Source organism: Panulirus ornatus, chromosome 8, assembly GCF_036320965.1.
Source record: "Panulirus ornatus isolate Po-2019 chromosome 8, ASM3632096v1, whole genome shotgun sequence".
Classification (NCBI taxonomy): Eukaryota; Metazoa; Arthropoda; class Malacostraca; order Decapoda; family Palinuridae; genus Panulirus; species Panulirus ornatus.
This window is the reverse complement of record NC_092231.1, coordinates 40098058-40119466: the sequence shown is the minus strand read 5'-3', so window position 1 is coordinate 40119466 and position 21409 is coordinate 40098058.

Below are 21409 nucleotides of genomic sequence, written 5' to 3'. Positions count from 1 at the left end.
GGCAGAGGTTCCTTGTCGGTAAGGTCGGTGTGGGCGTAGCCTGGACACGGCGCCCTGACCTCTGCGGCGTGGCGTCATGCGGCGCAAAGAGCCTGCGGACACGCCGTGATTATTGCCCACGATGATGACCCTGTTGATGCTGCGGAGGAGAGATGAGATGATGCTCTTTGTCTGGCCTGGGAGCAGATGGCTTCCTGACGAATTATCCACTGTTAATTATTTCGTGAATATTGTGATGATATGAGCTGATATTGTGGGATGCTTCATTATGATCATATATATATATATATATATATATATATATTATATATATATATATATATATATATATATATATATATATATATATATATATATATATATATATATATATATATATATATATATATATATATATATATATATATATATATATATATATATATATATTTATCAGAGTAGCCAACTTCGCGGGAGCAAAAGATAGACCACAGTCAAGGCCATCTCGAATGAAAAGTAAGTTAGCATGCATAAGATGCAGGGAAAATTAACCTAATCCCCTCCACTGTTTACAAACCCGGGTCTTCAAGGTGGAAAGGTTACAGGAAGCTGGAAACACTTCGGATGAAAGAGGGAATTACGCAGACTCGCTGCAAGGAGGGAGGGAGGTATCATAACAGACCTCCATCGTACGGCCTTTAAGTACACAAAAGTTATGGGAAGGAAAAGCAAGACGCGTGTTACGAGTCCAGGTCATAAGGGGCTGCAACTCAACAGACGACTCATCAGAGTAATTGCCGGAGCAATACCTGTAGAATAGAGAGAGGGAAGCAACATCATAGCAAAGGGATTGTTGAAGGGCAGTGCTGGCAAGAGGAATAAGGAGGAAAGGGCTCAGATTCAAGATGAGCCAGCCCAGGTAAGGCGATAATACTTCACAGTGGCGAGAACTGGGCTGCTGTAGATCGTGCGGATAATTTCCGCACGTATACAATACCCCAAGTTTTTGGGAACTAGATTTTGCAATGTTTGTTTTGTGGGGTATTTTACTTATTTGATCAAGCAAGTACGAATAACCGTGGAAGGTGCATACATATGCACGGATGAAGTGATAAATATCCATGAGGGTTTTATATGTTGAGTACGGATCAGCGGTAAAAATAGTGGTCTCAGAAACAAATTAGGGGAACACAGCAGGAGAATGTGAAACACAGCTAACCGAGGATAAGGGAACGCGGAGCGTCGTGCGGCGAGGTAGCACACTCCAACGTCGATATGTAGACTTGTATCTTCGTATTTCACTCAGTTTCTCTCAAGAAAGCTTCTGGTTATATCCTCGGCGAGCGTGTATCATCGGCAGTTGAACTTCTTCCTTCAAAAGAATTTTTCCTTTTCCCAGCTACTGAGCGTAGCGTGGCCATGGAGCTGAATAAGAACCTGGTAAGGAGGGGTACTTTGGTTATGGCTCCAGTGCCTCTTAGTGCGAAGCGTCCTGGGGTTATGTAAGAGTTGCATATATTTGTAAACGCATATTCTCCATACATGATTAATTTAAAGGATATAACGCATAAGTTTCACATATGTTTTAAAGGAAAAAATCTTTTATTCTTATCTCAACATTTCCATTTCTTTATCTCTCCTTATCCTTCTCCATCCCAGCATCTCTAACATGTGGGCTTGACATTTCTCATATCTCACTGTCCCCTTTGTGTGCAGGTGCAGGATTAATACATCCAAGGGCAGACAATAATCTAATAACATAATCTGATCACTGACCGTCCAGTAACGTCCAGATTGACACAATAATCCAATAATTCATACCTCCCTCGTCCGGCAGAGGCGAATAATTCATGTCACTGACTGCCAATGATGTGAACTAATCTTTTTCCTCCCTTTCTCCCGTTCCTACTTGCAATTACACTCGCTGAATATGACCAGCCACCTAGTCATCAATGCTATGAGTTTAATCCCTTTGGTTAGATAGTCTATGAAGGAGCTTAATCCTCCAAAGACAAAGACATTAACCTTTGAGGTAAAATGATTTTAATCCCTTACATACGATGGCTTAGACAGGAGAATATTCACGTATTTCTTCGCGTACAAAAAGAGCTGATTCTTTGACTACAGTGATCGAAATATTTGGATTTGGTGACTCCATCGAGATATGAACCGAAGGAAATAATTCTATCAGTATCAAAGCTGAGTGATATTACTCAGTTATGGTAAGGAAATTGAGGAATTGGGTGCTAAGGAACAGAGTCATGCATATCAAATGGTCAGTTATGGATATCAAGTGGTCATTAGGCAATATTATCAGTTAATAAGTAAATTAGATATTATGTGTAATTATATCGAAGTCATTAGCACATAAATGATACGCAGAACTGGTCTCCCTGCAACATCTTCGAAATAAATCTAAAACAAAAAGTCACATCTGGCATGAAAAAAGAAGCTATACATGGAAAAGTTAGATATACAGCTTTAACTGAAAAATAAGATTTATGACAGATGACAAATTGCTATGAAATAGCACAGAAATTTGTGAAGAGGATGCAATTTCAAGTGTGCAAACACTAGTTTGTGTTTGAGAACATATGTTTCTTACTTAATAAATCAGTTATGTTTTAATGACAATTACCCCTATAGCAAGATAGTCTAGTTCAAAGCGGATATAGTAAGATTTTCCTTTTTATGTAGTAAAATATCTTTATCTTGTATGATTAAGATGCAGGTTACCTGTCCTTAATGGCAACGCAAAATATCTAAAGAAAACGGCTGAACGAGATATTGCATAAAAATTTGATCTTGTTCTCGAAGCTTGATGATCAAACTCCTTTACAGCCAGAGACACAAACATTCACCTTTGAACTAGTACCCCGAGGGAGGGCGTGCATCTTGAATTACTGGCTCGGTCATTATGGGTGCAAAGGTTAACTCCTCGAACATGCCGAAAGGCCTGTCTCAATTCCTGGTTAAGTTAGTTAACCTCTTCAACACGATGATACGACCCCAGTTGATGATGATGGCTTGGCCTTTAAAATATAGATTTTTAAGACCCAGGTCAAAGGTTGTATTTACCAACTTCCCATAGGTCGTACACGTAATCATCGTGTTAAGGATTCGAACCGTCTTGATCATGCGTTTTACTGTCGTTCTCAAAATGTTGAAGATATTAAAGATGAGGCCTCATAGATTACAACCATAGAGTATTCGACATTCAACGTTCAGTAAGTTCTTGTTCTCCATGTTTCAAGATCAAAAAGCAATAATCAGTGATGACTGTGAGTGGTTCTACGCCATGTCTCAGGATCAATAAACAGAACCACTGATGACTGTATGTAACTTCAGGATCACTGAATATCATCAGGGGTGACTGTGAGAGATTCTACACCATCTTTTGGGATCATTAAACAGCACCAGTGATGACTGTGAATGATTCTACACCATGTTATAGGATCAATAAGCATCACCAGTAATGACAGCTAGTGATTCTGCATGACGTTACAAGAACGCTCAACACCGCCAATAGATCTTGCAGAACTGAATTACAATAGCATGATGAGATGCATCCTCCTCCTCGGAGCCTGAGTTGTCCATCTTCCCCGCCGATGAGGCTGGAACACACGCTCTCATAACTTGGCTCGGGGGCGGAGGAAGTTCTCCGTAATGCATTTAAATCCTCGTCAAGACGTCCTCATTTTGTTTAGTACTCATTAACTTTTGCTAACGCCCTTGTGAATTTATGTAACGCCTCGGAAACCCCATCGGCTCGTGCTTAATTACCTCCCAGACACTTAAACTCGCGCTTAACGCACTCTCGGATGTTTTAGAATCACCTTAAAACACAAAGTGAACATACTCCGAATACTTGCTCGGAAACAAGGTTGCCTGAACCATCATCCTCTCTCCTTCCCCCACGCGCGCGCGCGCGCACACACACACACACACACACACACACACACACACACACACACACACACACACACACACACACACACACACACACACACATACCACTTCCTCACAACTGCAGCCACAACCTTGAACTCCCACTCTCCTCTTCCGTAACATATTTTCCCTTGACCCCTTCTTTTCCCAGACGCAGCCATCACATTAACCCCCCCCCCCCCCCTTCTCCTTCCCCTCCTCTAGAACTTCAACCATCACTCTCCCTTTCTCGCCCAGATAAAAACCATCAAAGTACCTTCCTTTCTTACACCACTTCCTGACCTTTCCTACTTCTCCTTACCCGTCCAAAAACCTTTTAACGGAAAGCCACACACTCACACACACACACACACACACACACACACACACACACACACACACACACACACACACACACACACACACACACACACACACACATTTTTCAGCCATCACGAACGTGATCAGACTAACAGTTACATACAGTTAACCATTGACCACACTAACAGTTATGTCGTGGTCAACTACGACGCATCATCCCTCACACAGATGGATAGAACTACGTCTCGGGAAATTTAGTGAAGGTTAGAGTGGAATCTGACTTTTTTTTGTCTATACTATTTTTTCTTTTATCTACTTGTCCAGTGTACACTCTCTCTCTCTCTCTCTCTCTCTCTCTCTCTCTCTCTCTCTCTCTCTCTCTCTCTCTCTCTCTCTCTCTCTCTCTCTCTCTCTCTCTCTCTCTCTCTCTCTCTCTCTCTCTCTCTCTCTCTCTCTCTCTCTCTCTCTCTCTCTCTCTCTCTCTCTCTCGATATCTTCAAGACACAAGTGAGCGTTAAGAGGCAGGTCTCAGGGAACGTTATTGTCCCCCAGAGGCAAGACAAAGTGCCATAGATGTTTCCTACTCCAATGCTAACTGCAGATGAGAGGATCTCTTTATACGTCCCGTCTGTTCGATGTAACTGTCATCTGTGAGGGTGATACGGGGGTACATACATACCTCTTAACAGCTGTGATGTGGTCATCAGCTAGAACATAGATCATGATATATCAAAGAAATGACTAGGGTGATAAGAATAGCACTGGAAGGGATAAGGGATTCTGAAGGAAGGGGAGAGAGAAGGTAGCTTGCTAAACTATGATGAACACTCGATGCTATAGGAAAGAAAGAAATGATAACAAATGATTATGTCCAATACAGGAGCCTTTCACGTAAACGAAAATGGTTGCACAGTTACACCCTATGGATACAAGTACTACATTTGGAGGGATTGTGAAGTTGGTAACACGGTTACTATCTACGGTTGTAGGTATTCCATAGGAGAGATTGTGAGGTTGATAACAAACTTACCCCTACTGACGTAGGTATTTCATGGGAGAGACTGTGAGGTCGGTACCACAATTACAACCTACGGATGTTAGCACTATATAGGTGGGGCAATGAGGTCTGCATTTGGTAACATTCTCTCCTATTAACGACTACCTGGAGATCTCGGGTCATTAGAACAGACCAAGAAGTTTACAGGCCATAAAAGTGGTCCTTGTGGGACGTAATTAGTCAATGCCATATACGAGGAATAGCATATCCTAATCATTCCTCTAACTACTCATCCATTCAGATAGCCTTTAATTCGTCTTGATAAACCTTCTAAGTAAAATGATGGTTGTAACGCATTATTTATTTTCTTATAGCATATAAGACTCAGATCAATACAGTCGACCGATCCCTCTGAAATTTACAGTTTAGTTTCTCGTGCCGATATCTGTTTGACTGATATGAAAAGTCCCTTCGTCTAAACGATATAAGGAATTAAGATGTCTATTGCATTCCTTTCGTTTTTTCTCCAGCATCTTACAAGGTATGCTCGTCAATGGCTTCTGTAGAGTTGGAAAGATTATCTTGATCTCTTTTTCTTGTACATGAGGGCAATATCTCTACCTTTCCAACCCCTTGGGGTTACATCCCGTTGACAATGGCTCTTTCAATATGGACGTTAAGAGTCAATGAGCTCCGTCGATACCCGTGGTTATATTCAAACCGGTTCTGGGGAGTTGGTTAGTTCTTTCAACACTATGATATCATCCTTTGATTCACTATCACTCTCCTCCAGCCTCTATCCATTCACTGACCTTCAGTGTCCTCATTTGATAATAATAAAATATATCATCTAGTATTTCACATTTTTCCTCTCCTCTAAAATTTCCATCAGCCTTAGCCTATACTTCTTCATAATCAACCTGTCAGTCAAGAAATCATAAAGTATCTTAAGGTTATCCTTGAAATGTATTTAGCTTCGTAAGGTAATCCGTAAAAAGTAACACATTCAACAGTTTTTCCTCACCTTCTCTCCTCATTTTCCTCACTTTCTCTCCTCAATTTCCTCACTTTCTCTCCTCAATTTCCTCACTTTCTCTCTTCTGATCTTTAGCTGATGATATTTCTTTTCAACTAATATATACTTCTGATATCTTTCATGCCCTTTCAATTATAAGTAAGTCTCTCTTATTTGCTTTTAACAATCTCTTGTCAGACAGTGTACTCTTATCTCGAGTATTTCTTGTGATTCTTTATTCAGTCTGAGTATCTTTCAGAAGACGAATAAAGTACACAAAACACTGTAAACATAGTATACCTACACTCACCATCTTCTTTCAAAGCCACTCTCCAATCTATATTGTTCTGTGATTCATCAATCTCCTTTTGATCATACCCAATACAACCCAACCTCGACACTACATGATCATTCCTGCCAACTCTGGTCCGTATACAATATTCTCAGTCTCCAGTGCTGTCTATGCAAATACCAAATCCAACACCGATGGATGATCTCCCTGCCCCCTCTCTGGCTGGCTCCAGAATTCACCGATGCAAGTAATATTCCCATGCCGTTTCCAGTAACTTTCCCCTTCCAATAATTCCCCTTGCCATATTTCGTTTCGAGTACTCACTACTTTTCCAACGTCTAGAAATCAATTTTAACCAGTCTCTTCTCCTCCCGTAATGTCACAAACACATTTATTGAAATAATAAATCTCTCCTCCATTCAGTCAGTCATCTATATCTGTTTTACCATTGCTGCATCTCCTGTCCACTTGTACTCTAACCTTTAAGACGACATACTCTTGAAATGTACCAGTTTTCCCACACGTGCAAAACGCCCTTCCTCCTCACCTATTCCTCCCATTCACTTTTTCAATGTGTATACCAAGCCGGAAACAGCCTCCCAGTTTTCAGTCACCTTACTGAGTACCTTGTTTTAAGGGTTTATGATATTCTAACGTAGTTTTCTTTAACATATCTCAAGATTTAAGCGCCTTCCACAGTATATACCATAAGTGTTTCTCTAACTAGAACGGTTGATATGATCATGGGGCTCCACTTCTTTTTCATCCATATAAATATATATATATATATATATTTATATATATATATATACGTTCTGGTGAACGGTTGCCGTGACCAGAGTTCGATACTATGAAGGCTCGATCCTAGGCGGCCCGTGAATGCATCACGTTTAGTCACGCTAACCGCTGCACCACGGGAGTCCAGCTATGATCAACATCACATACTCCCTTCACCTGATATGGAGTTAATCATATGATCATGCACTGCTGAACAGTCCTTGAAAAGGGGCCACCCGTGTAACTTGTATTGCAACTCAATCACGTAGACCCACTCCCTGGATCTATACTGTACTCTGTACTATGTCCTGAGTACGAGTACTCAGTCAAAAGGCAACTCTTGCGGTAAAAGCCAATTAGATCACATACCTACAACGAAGCTAGATCTAGAATTTCCTTCCCTGACCTCCCCGTCCTCCCCAACACACACACACACACACACACACACACACACACACACACACACACAGTAAACGAAATACTAAACTCTTTCTAGAGTCATTTCCTTAGTTAATTTTCCCACTCCTCTCCTCATGTATTATGCCTGACACAATGTATTTACCTTTAAAGTTCCTCACTCCACCCTTCACAGTATTCTTTATGTGATTATCAGTATTACTTGAAGATTTAATAGGTCTCTCCCTTTGCAATAGGTTCCTAATCCATAACATTTCCCAACACATTTCTTGTCATATTCGTATATTTCTAAATACTTCTGTTGTAATATCATTGTCATCCTTTACGTTTTATTACGTTTTCTTATCTGTCTCTCTGATCTATTGCTCCTCCGTCCCAAACATATTCTTTTCCCTCTTCCTGTGCGCCATGTTGTTCTTCGTCTTCCTATTAGTTATGGTCTGGTCATCAGTTCCATTTTCAAACTTCGCTACAAGCTTCCCTTAACTGCCACAGGAAGGGACACCATCGCCTCGTTCAAAATTCCCCCGTCTCGATTTGCTTGCCACCATGTTAATTTGCCCCTTCCCCCTCTACATCTCCCATATACTCTAATCTACTTTCTCATTCTCCCTTCTTTAATGTATTTGCCTTAATATTCTGTCAAGCTTCACTCCTATCATTCATTTCTCCTTCACTTTGTTCATTTAGCTTCAACACCAAGCACTCACCAGCTGTCCTCAACCCCTCAATCTCCTTCCTTACCTCAATACTCACTTTATCCTCTAGCAACAGCTATTTCTTGCATTCTATTGCAATTAAGTCTGATCTCTTTCCTTTAGTTCTTGGTTATCATCATGGACCCTGTTTGCCTCTATATCCTAAATCAGCTCCACCAATACCCACCAATCCGCCATCCTCAACCAAACCTCCCTAAGACACCATTGTGTCCATAGGATACAAGGCTGGGTCTAAATTAAGGTACATGCAGTGTACAATGTCCCATACGAGGATGAGCTATGACTCCAGTATCTCTCCGATGACTCTCCAGTATGTCTCCTATGACTCTTCAGTATATCTCCTACCCAGCATCCATAGGTTAGACTTACTTCTCAATCGGCAAAAGGGAGGGAGGGAGAGAGCACCGAGATAACGAAGAGAACTTACGACAAGATATTGCCATTAAGCAGAAAAATCTAAGGTTAAGGATAACGGGTTGTGTGAGTTACTCGTAAACAAATGCGATGTGTGTAATGAGAGAATGTGTGTGTCTTACGAAATGAATTCCAGCAACCCACGTGAAGATATGGCAGAGAGAGAAAAGACAGAATATTAAGTGGAACTTGTCTGTTTTCCTGGTGCTAACTCGCTGAAGCAGAGGGTAGCATTGCTGTTTCCAGTGGGGCGGGGTAGCCCCAGGTATGGATAAAGGCAAGTATGAATATGTACATATGTACATATGTATTTGTCTATGTATGTGCAAAGAAGAGTGAATTTGAACGAATCGCTGTGCCGGAGTCGAAGTGCTGTCAAGGGATTGAACCAGTTCATGTGAAGCGTCTGTGGAAACCATGGAAAGGTCTGTGGGGCCTGGATGTGGCAGAGTGGCAACGAAATTGAATGAAGGCAGCAAGTATGAATAAATACTTGTGTATATGTATATAAATATATATATATATATATATATATATATATATATATATATATATATATATATATATATATATATATATATATATATATATATATATATATATATATGTCTGTATATGTATATGTATGCATACGTTGAAATGCATATGTATGTATATGTGCGTGTTTGGGCGTTTATGGATATACTGGATATACATGTGTATGTGGGTGGGTTGGGCCATCCTTCGTCTTTTTCCTTGCGCTACCTCGCTAACACGGGAGACGGCGATGAAGTATAAAGAATATATATATATATATATATATATATATATATATATATATATATATATATATATATATATATATGTCAAAATAGATTTTTGTACCTACCATTGTCTTCTAAACTTTGTGAGACATGGTTATGAAATCTAGCCACTTTTACTGTTATGGGCCACATCTGGAAATGGCTTGATTATATTATTATACAAAGTTACCCCATTACTGTTATACGAAGTAGGTACCTGACTCCTCATTGTTGTGCTCAAAATCTCCAAGCGTTCTTGAAGATTTTTTAAAACAGTTTTGCAGCTGGAAAGATTTTCATGACTTGGAAATGGAAAGTCCTTGTTTTACATTATAATCTATATGGCATTTTTTCATCAAACTCTGGCTTTGTTAGCATTATTACAAGCTTGACCAACACTTTTTTCAATCATTTCAAAGACTTTGTCATGGACTGTAAGAACGATTCGCTAAAGACAGATCATCAGATAATCTAAATTCACCATGGATTATATTGCATGGCAGATGGACTGCGTAACGAAGACCGTGTTATCTTGCAGACATCATAGAACCGTATCTTGTGTCCCCATATATAAGGAGGAGAAGGAAAGTGGTGTATGTATGTTGGTGTGAATACATTCAGGGTATTGAAGGATGACTGAAACATACATTGTAGACTGGTAGGTCCTTATTTCTGATAAGACACGGCACAATACGCTGGAACACGCAGTGCGACAATGCACGAGGACAACAGCTGATCAAACAAAAGACTTGTGGGTAATAACAAGAGATACCACAAGTCGCTGGCTGACTAAATTGATATACAACGTATGGGACGTAACACAATCATTGCCATACGCTGCCAACTAGATGACATGATATCATTATTATCAAGTATGTAGTTGTTAAATTTTATTGTTACACACATATGGGGTCGCATAATTACAATCTCTCACAATGTATAGGTTATGAAGAGCACACTAAGGTTATTTTAGTACGTTTCTCATATGTCCTATACAATGGTCATTTCCAGAATCTTTTTTCAATTAAAACGAAATCAAATACTGACAAACGTAGGAGTGTTCTATATATCAAACTGGTTTGTGTACTCGTAGCATAGATTACTAGATTACATTTTCTTTGCATTAATGATTGACATTATACAAGATAATTCAAAGCTCTACACAATTTGACAGACAAATCTATTTCTTATGACTTCCATCCTACATGCCCTCAGTCTTTTGTTCTAAGCCATATTTCTTACACTGAGTAACTCCCTACCAGAGGAAAGTGAGTGTGGAAGTAGGTACTCCCTCTCCCCTTCGTTGCTAAAAGCTGAATATGCTCCTCTCAATTTAGCACACAATGTGTCATGAAGTTGATGTTCTTGTCACCCTCTGGTTATGGAGGGAAGGGTGAGGCTCAGGCTCCTGCAGTAACCAATGTGTGAGTAAGTTAGTCAATCTAACTACCCCAGGAAAGAATCCTGACAATATCTACATACACGATTACGCAGGTGTCACAAGGGTTAGTATCTGTATTGGTCATAAGCTTTCCAAGAGGGTGAGTTCTCAATCTCGAGTCAAAAACGACATGGTCAAATTTGAAACCAGGTACGTGACTTATTGGTGAGTTTTCACATTGCCAGAAGCGAGAACAGGAAGCATGAGATGTATATGTTGTACCTTCTGTGCTACGTATTTGTACTTTAAATATATTCATTTATGTTCATGTGTGTGTGTGTGTGTGTGTGTGTGTGTGTGTGTGTGTGTGTGTGTGTGTATGTGTGTTAAAAATTGAATTCTAGACTGATGTGTGTCTGTGAGTGGATGGTGAGAGATGGGTGATTATTAGTGCTTATGCAACACAGAAAACGGCGATAGTCAAGTATAAAAAATGTATATATGAGTATATGCATGTATATATTTACTTCCTGCCCGAGGAGTCCTTTTTTCTCTCTCTATGTGGTTCCAGTTGGGACCACAGGTCAAAATGCGTTGTGATGTGTATGTATCTATGTGCAGACAGTGCAGAGCAAATGAATAATAATTCCTTGGTAGTTATATCGTGGGCATGAAGGATTTTGGAATGTTTTGGAACGGTGATTGTAGTGCTGTAGTGATAGGTGATGTCCAGAGCGTAGACGGGAAAGTGTAACTCGTGTTTGTCTGGGGAGTGTGGTTTCTAGTGGGTTGGAACACCGAAATATGAGGTCGGTTGTTTAGTATTTGGTGGATTATTTCAGTATGTTATTGTTTCGCCAGTGTTTTGTTTTTTTGGGGGAATGGAAGATTCCGTGAGGAAAAGAGGACAAGTTACTGTGGCTTGAGACAGGAGTCAGCTTTTTTCTACCCTGAGGCTGGTGGTTACTTATGGAATGGTTTGCTCGGTTGGGGTCTAGTGCTGTTGCATAGATTTGAGCGCTTAGCATGTTGAGGTGGGACTGTACTGGGAGGATCTTTGTTTCATTTCCCTAGGAGGGACAGGGGAGAGAGCATACTACCCACGTATCTCCTGAGTTGTAGGAAGCTACTCAGAGGAGTGGGAGCGGGAGCTAAAGATTCTCTACTTCTGTATTACTTTCCAAAAGAACGAACAGGGGAAGTCAAGCAAATATTTTGATTTTCTCTGAGCTTATTCAGCTGTTTTTGATGCTACCTCGCTCACCTGAGAAATAGCGAACTCGTGTGAAAAGATAACGATAGTATTTATATCCTTGTGTTAGGGAGAAAGATTTCCACCTCCATACTCCCTATTTATCGTAGAAGGCGACTAAATTGCGCTAGAGCTGGGGCTCAAACCGTTCCCTCCTCTTGTATTTCAGCTTAGAAAGATGGAGCAGAAGGAGACAAAAGAGAAGTGCTTATCCTCCTCCAAGGTTCAGGCTGGTGTATCTGAATGTGAGAGTAGGGATAGGTCTGAGGAAAAGGAACGTAAGTCTACTGGCTGAGCGAAACAAAGATCAAGAATAAAAGGAAATAATAAATGTTTTACGAGTATAACCAATGGTTGATGTGAGAGCAAGAGCTAAGGAAGGGGCAACAGCCCTGTTAGAGTAGTTGTGGGAGTGATAGGTCAGTATTTGGGACGGCAAAATCGATATGTTTGAAGGTATAGTAGTATCAAAATTGTTGTATGGGATATAGTTGAGGATATGTGGAGGAGCGTGGAAGTTTTCGAAATTAGATGTTTGAGGACAATTTGTGGTGTGAAATGGTTCGATCACTTGATCAATAAAAAGGTAAGAGAGAGCTGTGGTAATGAAAATAATGTGGTTGAGAGAGATAGAGAGGGTGTACTGAAATGATTTATAAGAGAATGAGTAGAGAGAGGTTGACAAAATGGATATATGTGTCAAACGTGGAGGAAACAAGAAGTGGGGGACCAATTAGGACGTGGAAGTGTGATGTGAAAAAAAAGACTCTTGGTGATCGGGGCCTGAACATGCAGGAGGGTTAAAAGCGTGCACGGGATAGAGTAAACTGGAGCGACATGCAGGAGCCGGCATGTTGTCAATGAACTGAACAAGAGATGTAAAGCGGCTGAGGAAACCATGGATAAAAGCCTATAGGGCTTGGTTGACGATGGGGCTACGGTTTCGGTGCACTGCACATGACAGCTTGAGAATGGATGTGAGCGAATGTGGCCTCACTATGTCTGTATTTGGAGCAAACTGATCCACCCCGGCGAAGTCCACTTTATATTAGATCAACGATCATCAAAACTTTTCACATATTGTAAAAACTTTCTTCGCCACAGAGAAGGGTGAAATACATCAACCCTCTTCCAGTCATTATGATATGTATTAATATCAACTATCTCCTTCTATATAACAGTTTCATACAAGTGTTCTTTCATTCTCTCATTTTTACCACAACCCTCGGGTTCATGTAAGGCACCTCTCACTTACCTCCCATAATAAATTCTCTTAGTTGACTTGTCCTCATCTATTCTCTCTACATTTTCAACCCCCTCGGTGCTCCATCTTCCTCACTTCATCAATCTCTTGGACCACAATACACTTTGTCCTGATTTCCTCATTCCTCACCCTACCCACTCCCCGAGCCCATCTTTCACTTCTCGGGAAACCAGTTCATTTGCTCCTTCTTCTCAGGTTATTTCATCGCTACAACACCATGTTTCAATGTCATACAGCATGGCATCCTTTCATGAATCTTCGCTGTATCACGAGCCATATATTTTTTTCCCCGTCAATATTGTTTTTCAAGGTACAGTTGAATTCATGCCTTTCAAAGAATTCTCTCTCTCTCTGAAATCTCCGTCTGCTTCCATTTCACAATTGCTGAGTGATAATACCACCTTACCATTAATTTCTTGCCTTCTTCCGCTCGACCAACAATATTTCACATGCTGACTGCCCCTCTAACGTAGCCTGATTACTTTTATGTTTATGCAAATTCGATGACTGAAACTTTAGATTAAGAAGAGGTACGTAAGTAGATTGATGAATGATGGAGAAGGAAAATAAGTATAGTTGATGGTGTTTCCGCCTTTAGAATCAAGGTTAGGGCCTCCTTGATCGCAAAAAACAAACAATATTCTAGAAAACCATCAAAGCATTTACCTAGAGAGGTTAATTCTCAGAATAAAAAGATTGGGGTACCTGCGTTTGCCATACAAGGAACATGATTCACCATCTACCAGTTAGTCTTAGAATTTGCCAGGAAAATATACTCCATTAACTATTTAAAAGCAACAGATATCACCCATTGCTTTCCACGTATCATTATCCTTATCTCTATCTACATACCCTTACCTGTTTAAGATTACTCTTTCACATATCTTGCTTAACACGTATATCTCTATAGAGTTAACCTCACACACATCTGCTTCGACCAAGAGGTAATTACGCGCACATATACACTTGGGCTCTGACTCTCTAATTATGGACCTTATCTTGATCGTTTGAGCTCGATTCAACTCGCACCCCTACCGAAATTACTTCTTTGTGCTGTTCTTTCATATATGCTAATGAACCGTAGCTGGAATACGCTGATTACAGCTTCTGCCCTTGTATAGAGCAATATCTGAATCCCAGATCCCTTTATTAGCTTCGGTAATCCTGCAGCGTCTGTAGAAGTCGCTGACAGAGAGCTGATGTAAGCTCAGGGTTGAAGCAGGAGAGAGGAGAACACAGGAGGGGATGAGGTATGTGTGTGTGTGTGTGTGTGTGTGTGTGTGTGTACTGCTACGAAGAGGGTGAGACGTAGGTAGGCGAGGGGCTGTGCTGCCATTGTTTGAAGGGAGACGAAGGAGAAAGTGATCTAATCATCACTTTCTCTGTGAATCCATCTTCTCTCTCTCTCTCTCTCTCTCTCTCTCTCTCTCTCTCTCTCTCTCTCTCTCTCTCTCTCTCTCTCTCTCTCTCTCTCTCTCTCTCTCTCTCTCTCTCTCTCTCTCTCTCTCTCTCTCTCACCGCCATTTTTGTAATGATATGATCTATCTCTTTGTGCAGCTAGGAAATAGGACAATTTTTTTTCAGTTCACCTATGTCTTCAAAAGAAAGAGGATGTTTGAAGTAAAGTGAATGAAACGTGAGTGAATGATGCTGGTTAACCTGCACTAACCATTCACTCATAGATTAATTTCTTTAAGTACTAATGCCCTTGTGTCAGTGACGTGATATGAATTAACTGTGATGCATTTCCTTTCTCCGTGATAAGAAATATGATTAACTGCTTTATCTGAGCCATCATCGTCACACATACTACAGTACTGTGTACCACTGTATCATCTAATTGTAAGTTCAGTTTCGTCAGAATCTTCCCAGGTAAAGTACCTTTATTTTACTTGCATGCGGAAAAAGAAGTATCGTGCTGGATGGGCTCGACGAATTTCGAAATGATCAATACGGCTGGTGTTGTTTCGTTGGTAAACGTGAATGTAAAGGTAAATTTCATGATAATGGTAGGCAGCCACTGACCAGGGAAGTATATTACCGGCACTACCCGCCTGGGTTTCGGGAGGGTTAGTGACGACTGAGTCAGCACTTGAGTGGTTGTCAAGGTGCATTCCTGTGACCAAGGCATCTGTCTTTTCTTTCTGCCTCAGCTACAAGCGAAGTGCTGAAATTCTGTTCACAACAGTCTCCTCTTCTTACACATAACACTTGACAACTCTTGACTCACATAACTCATTCTTTGTAACTTTAGATTCTACTGCGGTAAGGGCTTTGTGCTAGCCATGCTTTTAAGCAAATTGGTGGGAGAAATTGATAGAAGTAGTAGTTAGGAGCATTAGACAGAAGCAGTGGGTAGAAGTAATAGGAAGGAACATTAAGGTGTGAACATTTGGTAGAAGTAGTAGGATGGAACAGTAGGCTGGAACATTAGGTAGGCACTTTAGTAGAGGTAGTCGGTAGGAACATTATTAGGTAGGTGTCACTGAAAACACTACGCTGGAGTTTCACTCTGCCAGTGGCCTGTTAAGGGTGAGGCACTGAGAGGTAAGAAACGTCACTGGAGTTCACCAGTTATGGAGACTCTTTTCATGTCTACCTCCTTAAAAGCAGGTTGGGTTATGCAGTCTTACTCATGCATCACACACATTCACGGATCTAAGACTTAGCACAGAGAATCATTAAGCTTGATTTACTTCTTACCCACATTTTTAGCTACCACTAGTAGACATATTCACAAACTGGATGAACTTAAAAAACTGAGAAAGTATATAAAAAAAGGGAAGAAATTCAGCAATTTTACTTATGCAGGGAAGTAGAAGTGAGGAAGAAGAAAAAGATAAGGAAAAGTACAAACAAGGAGGACGAGATGATATATACCAAGAGAGGGAAAATAATCATTTGTAGCAAGAGATTTGGAAACCGTGTAACCCACGTCAGACCAACGAAGTGGCCAACGGCATTTGCAGGGAAATTAAGTTGTTCTATCCTTCAGTAAGCTTCGAACTCATTAAAATGAATTTGTTCTCTGATGTCAATGAAGATTAGTTGCTAAAAAAAAACTAACGTATGTTTTTCCAGAAGAAGTTAAGATAGCCTTGACCTCACAAATCTCGACAGTTGTTTTCTTAATGCAAGCCGAAAAAAAAATTCCATTGTGGGGCTCCAGATCTACTGAAGACCCGTCTATGTCCATCACTAATGAATTGAGAGTGGCTGTTGCTGACTAAGGTGTACTTATCATTCAACAAATGCTTCGGGCTCTATAACCTGATGTCCAGCCAGAGATGGCAACGGTAATCATGATGTAAATCAATTCATGATTAGGACTGATAGATGCAGCGACACGACTAATTTCTTCAATAGCACAGGGACTTGTTGAATAGAATGATAGATCGTTGCCACTCTTATTGGTAACGATACTGAATCAGTAATTATGTAGTGACGATTGCAAGATGTTTTTCATTCAATTTTTTTCATGACATTAGTTACAGTCACAGGGCTACTTTAAGTTTGAATAGGATTATGTATTGCTGCAGAATCATTTAGTAGCTGCGTAGCCCTAACGTCAAAAAGATACTACGTAACGTTCCACAGTGTGTTTCCCAGGCGCATAACGCCTTCTATTTGCTATTCATCATAAGAACCAAACGCCATCGATTCTCTTCATCAACGGAGATACCTTCTTATCCAAAATTCATTCCTCATTTAAGAAAACATATTCCATAATTCATCTTCCATACAGAATGCTAAGATACATCCATCCCGACTGCACCATAATTCACTTCTACTCCACAGCTTTGTACATCACTAAACTCCAGTATGATCAGATACAAGACAACCCCCTAGGATCAGCATCTGATGTACATGCTAACGTACCAAATTCTGAGCCTGATAAGCAGTCAGAGGAAATGACTGATGCAATTAGACTGAGATCTGAGGAAAGTGAGCTAGGGTTACACTGTATGTGATTAAGTGAAGCTGAAAAGAGAAGGAAATGTATAATATTAGAGATAGATCAATTAGAGAAGTCTACGGTTTATTAAAGAAAAGGTTTAAATAAGACTGATGAGTATTCAGGGTAAGTGAATGTTAGGAAAAATGGAGATTCCAGATAAGACCAAAGGCATGGAAGTTAACGAAGCAACACAGTAAAGTTTAGCTAAGTGGGTTGCATGGAGGTGATGATTTTTAGATTAAAAGACCAAATCTCAGCCACAGAGATAAGGTTTGAGAAGGAAGAAATGTCAATGAAAAGGTTATTAGAAAATTTAAACATTGAATGTAATTACTTACATGTAAGAAATACATAGGAAATTGGTTGATATAGTCAATATGTAAAGAAAAACAGTTTATATATTAAAGATACAAAGGAAATTGATTGATATAGTGAAGATATATGAAAAAAGTTTATGTATAAAAATACAAAGGAAATTGGTTGATATAATCAAGATATGAGGTAATTATTAACTTCAGTGAGGAGTTGTATGGTCAAGAGGTCCTCAAGCAGGCCAAACAAACATGCAGACAGTGAGAGGCTTAGTATGCCATTGATCAGAAGCAACAACCCAAGAAAAGAACGAGATAGAGTAATGGATATGGAGAGGAAACGAAATTGTATGACTTTATAAGACGTCAGAGAGCAAACAACGCTACTAACACCTCAGTAAGGGCAGGAAAGTCTACTTTTGTCATACAGAAAATAATGTATACAAATCTATCTTCCTAGTTTGGATTTTGAGTGAATGTATCAAAAGATTCCAAGAATCTTGTTGAATCCATTGATTGTCTGAATGATTCACATCATAAAAAAGCGATGTTCGTTGCATAAAGTGAGTAATATAATTGCATGTCAAGATGTTAAACATAGAATTGCATCTCTGAAGCTGTTTGTAAATTCGCTTTTGATCTACTTCGAAGACGGATCAAATAAAGCGGCTCCTAATCTTCAAGAGGTCATAAGTGGTTCGATCTAACGCAATAGTGAAGCATAATCGAACGGGTAATATTGCACAAGGTTTCGCCACGATCTGCTGGTTCAGGGGACGTTCGGAACGTCTCAAAGCCAATAAGGCCATGTGAATTGCTATCCAGATCAGAGACTTGGAAACTGAAATGATGCTGAGTCAAGATATCAGTTCAGTGTGACGGAGGGAACTTAGATACATTAAAAGTCTGCAAGAAACCATTATGAATGCAACGAAAAAAAGAAGCAGAAATATCTGTAATGGCAAATTAATATTGATAGAGAGAGAAAAAATCATTAACGAACTATTGACTGTCAGCGTCACCAGCATATCGTGAAAACTTAGAAATTTCATGAGTTATGCTCAGGTCACCCCTCATTCTTCTTTCTTCCGAGCTGGGTAAATCCAAGAGCTTTAGCCAAATGCCGTGACTCTTGTACTATCGATATATATCTCCTTTAGACCATCTTTTTAGCATTGTGTGTGTGTGTGTGTGTGTGTGTGTGTGTGTGTGTGTGTGTCATCCTAATTTACATACTAAGGCATCGACAACCTAGGAATATCAAGTATAGTAATAACTCGAATGTCGTATATCTACAATTAAAAAAAAAACAGAATCATAACAAAGGTGGTCGAACCTTCATATAAATATTCAAACTACTTTCCTTTCACCGTTTTATCATTGCATCCTATAATGACTATATCGCATAAATATATACATAATATATATATATATGAAACCGTAACGTTCTTCCGGATGATATGCAAACTTTTGTCCACTCCTGATAAACCAAATAGCTGAAGCCCACCAACACAGTCATGGAAACGTGTTTAATCATAACAGTAATTTGGGCTCATAGAGAATGTATTTGTATATGCAAATACGCAATAACCCAGCGAGAATGAAAAGGATTTAAAGACTAAATCAACCAACTGTACCCATCCCATTGACGGTAGTGAGGTAATAAAGCAGTCATACTCATATTTTTTTTTGGCAAACACTGAGGTTTAGATTATTGCTATAAATGTTTTATCATTAGCTTTCCCGCCTCCTCTCTCCATGGATCGTTGCCATCTACTGTATATGTCAGTTCTTTGTTCCACTAATAGTCTGCACAGCGTTATATTCGGAGTTTGGTATACGAACTTTCTTCTTTGGTGAGGTGGGTTGTAATGTAAATGTTCATCTATCATTTAACCTTACTGAAAGAGCAAACACTTAAACGTACCGTGATCTACATACGCATGCATTATATTGCGCTAATACACATATTCTTTCTTTCTCCTGCGATGAGCGCTACGTGCTTGTCCTGCCTTTTAGCAACGTCACGTATGCGCTCGTGAGCAAGTACTCTTATTCTGTCTGTCTGTCTGTCTGTCTCTCTCTCTCTCTCTCTCTCTCTCTCTCTCTCTCTCTCTCTCTCTCTCTCTCTCTCTCTCTCTCTCTCTCTCTCTCTCTCTCTCTCTCTCTCTCTTCTTCGGGAGTTACAAACTAATCATTTAGGCCGGATGAACCTTGACCCTCCGCAGCTCTTACAACTGACTCAACTTGAAATCCTTTTATTAATGAACTCTTAATTAAGCTGATTACGGCGAAACTTTTCTTTCTTTTTTTGTCGCATTAAAGTGATTGGGGGAAAAGAAGAGGAGTATATAGAAGGGGGAGAGAGAGAGAGAGAGAGAGAGAGAGAGAGAGAGAGAGAGAGAGAGAGAGAGAGAGAGAGAGAGAGAGAGAGAGAGAGAGAGAGAACAGTCACTACACAGAGCATAACAAGTTACAGAAAATATCTTGGGTTGGAAGCTAGACTTCTCGCCTAAAAATGAATTACGAATATCTTACCATTTCTGTCTAGATAATGGTAACATAAGGACAGGGAGCACTTATTTTTTCCCTTAACCTTTCCGGGGTTACGGAGTATCTCAGAACTCAACCACCGTAAAGATATTAGTCTCGGTTCAATAATCTTTCCTCAAATGGCCTAGTTCTTCGTAATGGCATTAATTCTGTTGCTGTTTTTGGACTTTTTTTAAAGCCTGTTTTGGTCGTTTTTTATGATGTAGAGACAACATATATGCCACTTATGGAAACTGTGACATCCTAGCAAATCATAGAGTGTTTCAGGCCACATACATTCTGTTCCCACATACTAGACTTTTTTCAAGACTACATTTGTAGTTCTATATTTTCTTTTATTTCAAGGTGAAATCAGTGCCTTGTACAGAGGTTGTGACCTTAAAGTGAGTTACAGAGTGACTCAGGTTTTAGAGACATAATTTTGAATGAACTTTTCTCGCAATGGATCTTAAAGCTATGGTTGATATGTGGTTGATATTTTTCTTCATCTGGAAATTCTGTAATTTCGGTAATTCAAACAATGCCAGAGTTTTCATATCTCTTGTGAAAAGAGGTAGGCCAAGAACTGAACCTTCTGGTATTTATTACACACATGAATTCGGATGTCTCCGTTCAGCGCTTCTTGTTGTTAGACGCCAATCAGCTATTGTTCAGCTGCATGCCAAACACCATGAGATTCTATTTCATGCAGCATAATTTGATATATGACTAATGTAGAGCTATTGAAACCTAAGTAGGTGACATCAGGTGCTATAATTGTAGTCCAGCTATAACATATATCACTAAAAAAGCTAGCTACATCAAAAACACAACACTACTTGCTATGGAAACCGTGTTCAGAATCCATAACTACTTTCTAAATGTGCTTTGAATAAAGATTTTCACGATTTTCCAAGAAGGACCAATTGCTCCCTCTGCATTTCATATCACCTTTCCCATATACTGGATTAACATGAGCCCGGTTCTCGTGTTTTTTGTACATATTCCGCTGACAGTGATTTTCTAAATAGCAGTACCAGATGACAGAGCAAACTCAAGACTTCATTCAAG